Source organism: Dipodomys spectabilis, unplaced genomic scaffold (genome assembly GCF_019054845.1).
Source record: "Dipodomys spectabilis isolate Male_0828 unplaced genomic scaffold, ASM1905484v1 ptg001973l, whole genome shotgun sequence".
NCBI lineage: Eukaryota > Metazoa > Chordata > Mammalia > Rodentia > Heteromyidae > Dipodomys > Dipodomys spectabilis.
This window is the reverse complement of record NW_024872650.1, coordinates 1-3,054: the sequence shown is the minus strand read 5'-3', so window position 1 is coordinate 3,054 and position 3,054 is coordinate 1. Positions and strand designations below refer to the sequence as shown.

Sequence of the window (3,054 nt, the reverse complement as noted above, 5' to 3'; positions counted from 1 at the left end):
CAATGTTAACTATTGAGAACATATAACTCTCTCTGCATATATGTGTGAATTGTAAAGTATAAGTTGGACTCCAAGTTCAACAAACACAAGTTATTCTCTATGTGCTCCCAGTGTCCCTATGAGGCTTCTCAACAAGCTGTTCATCTTTCCTGTTTAGATAACATTAAACACCATTGTTTTGTTAGGTCAAGAATAAAGATGAGGGGTGAAAATAAACCTTTGCCTTTAAATAGTTCATTATCCTCAACCCCAAACTAGGAGTTAAATTAGAAAACATTTTGTTGTTGTTGTTGTTGTCTCCAGAGCGATTACTCCATTACTGGTGAAGTGTGGGGTATACTCCCAGCCTCCTCCATGCCCTGCTGGACCACAGCCAAGGCCACCCTGGGCCTTCCACTAGGCTCCATCCTTGAAAAGCTGCCTAATGGAGGGAAGTCAGAAAGATCTGCATTTACAAGTTTCCCAAAATGTGCTAGAACTTTTTTGGTCAGTTTTATAGAACTTTCTTGGTCAGTTATATTCCACCTCAATGTCTCCAGTATTTTCCAAGCAGATCAAGTCACTTGCAGATAATGAAGAAGCTTTGTGGCCCAGGGGTCCATGCCTTGGAATCAGATAGTTCCAGGAGGGCCAGCGGTCTCATGTATGGTAGAGATGTCCTGTCCAGGTGACTGGAGTTTCTGACTTTCCTGTTCTCCATGAGGCCTGAGCAGGGCGGAGGGCAAAGAGGTGTCTTCTACAATAGCCACTGAAGTGAGGGAGGCAGAAGGTCAGCTGTTCCAATGGGCAGATGTGGAGAGGATTCTAGAAGGGGATCAAATCCGATGTTTTGGGCAGGAGTATCAGTTATTTTTACAGAAAGCAACAGAGAAATTAATTTTCTTTTCTGACTACTGAAAAGTGGAAAGATGCTCAAGTTTACCATTTAAAGGAACAATAGACATTTCAAAAATCTCTGTCTAAACTTTGGTTTTCTTAAAAAAAAACACACACACACAAAACCAAGTCATCACAAAAAGAAATATAAGTTGAGGCTGTAGGCAGGTGCTGTTCTGTCCGTTGCAGTCTTTTGTGCAAAGTAAGGCGTATTGGAGCTCCAATTTAACTGATGCAGTGGGGTTTACTGCCTCTGCATGCCGAGGCAGTGCACGTCATCGGTGCCCTTGCTCTTGAAGCCTGAGAGGGGCTGACCATACTTGTCCACGCACCAGCAGAAGTCCCGCTTTCTGCCTTTGGAGTGGCTACACTGCTTCTTCTTATAAAATCCTTTCTTGTCCCAGTTGGGGATGTGCACACCCCTGGGACTCAGCACACTGAGGAACTTCAGGTGATTCAGGGTGTCTTCCATCTCTCTAAGGCAGGGACCATATTCTGTCTCCCGTTTGGACTCCGAGGAGAAGGTCTGGGTGTCCATGCTCTGGGACTCATAGTCAACTTTATAGCGCTGGTTGTCCTTCGCGTGACCTTTCTTGATGGTGTCCAGCTTTGCGTGAATGGAATGGAACTTGGAGTCAGGCACCCTATGTGTGCTGGGCAGGGCATGGCTCTCCACGCTCCCTGTGCCTCGGTCCTTCTCCGACTCACTAGTATTTCCTGAGGCGGAGGGCACCAGCAGCAGGTAAGCCTCAGCTGGCCAGGATGCTGGCATTGGGGGCGAACCTGCAGCCATCCAGTAGCGCCTGCAGTGGGCACGGCTTGCCCAGTGGCAGCTGGCAGCTGAGCCTCTAGCTGCAGCTGCAGCGTTCGGTGTAGTCACCGCACGGCTGGCCCTAGGGCAGAGCACATGTCAGGCAGCAGGCATAGCCTGGCTCGGGCACCAGATTGGCACACCCCTGCACTGAGCCAGCGTGTTGGCATCACAGGGCTCTCAGCGTAAGATGGGACCCTCGTCACCGGCGGCCTGAGGAACAGAGCCAGGGCGGTGAGCAGAGCTGCCCAGAGTGCTGGGCGCCGCTCGATGCATGGCGCCGGTCGCAGGGGCCAACTGGAGTTAGCGGTTACTGGGTCTAGGCAGGCGGTGTGAGATTGCAGGATCTGGAGCGCAACTACTGGTGCTCGGCGTGCAGCTGCCCAGCTCGCACCTCAATACCTATAAGTTCTAATATCACCCTTTTTCTGTGTTATAGTAGTTTGGCTGATTTTAATATAGTTAATCTATTTTGAGTTAATGTTAGTGCAAGCAGAGATCCACTTCTAGTTTTCTGCCTGTGGATGTCCAGTTTTCCCAACACCAATAGTTGAAGAGGCTATGATGTGTGTGTATGTGTGTGTGTGTGTGTCTGTGTGTGTGTGTGTCTGTGTGTGTCTGTGTGTGTCTGTGTGTCTGTGTGTGTTGGTCGTGGGGCTTGAACTCTGGGCCTCGGAGCTACCCCTTTGCATTTCATCTCCAGGCTAGTACTTGAAACACAGTTCCACTTCCCATTTTCTTCAGGTTTATTGGAGCTAAGAGTCTCATGGACTTCCCTGGCCCTGCTGGCTTTCAACAACCATCCTCAGATCTCAGCCTTCTGAGTAGCTAGATTAAAGGCATGAGCCACAGGCACCCAGCAAGGCTATGTTTTTTCCACATTACATCTTTCGCTCTTTTGTCGAATATCAGATGATTGTAAGTATGTAGTTTTATTTCTGGGTCTTTTCATCTTTTCTAATACGTTTTTTATTGTAAAAATAATGTACAAAGAATTACAGTTACATAAAGTAGGTAATGAGTTCATTTCCTCTCAAGCATTGTTACTTCCTCCTTTGTTTTTCCCCTACCATCCCTACCCTTCCACCTCCACAACTACTCCTTTCCATCCCACCTCCTCACTCCCTGCATAAAAATTGTAATGTACATTTTTGAAAATAGTGTCTTGATCTCATTGTTAAAATGGGTCAAACTGTATCCCTAGTTAAGCATTTGTTTTTTCCCTTCTCCCCCCAAAGCTAGAGAAATGTATATACAAGATACAGGGCATCGACATCAAAAAAAAAAAACAACACATAACATAGGTTACAAGATTGGGTCGAAGAATGATGATTGTTGACTTAATTTGATAAGTATTCTATAGCTTT

The 3,054-nt window shown here is 46.7% G+C and overlaps 1 pseudogene; it reads right to left on the bottom strand.

The window, feature by feature from the left end:
* Positions 1-1,067: 1,067 nt before the first annotated feature.
* On the bottom strand, positions 1,068-1,837 carry LOC122103159 (annotated as a pseudogene).
* Between the last annotated feature and the right edge of the window lie 1,217 nt (positions 1,838-3,054).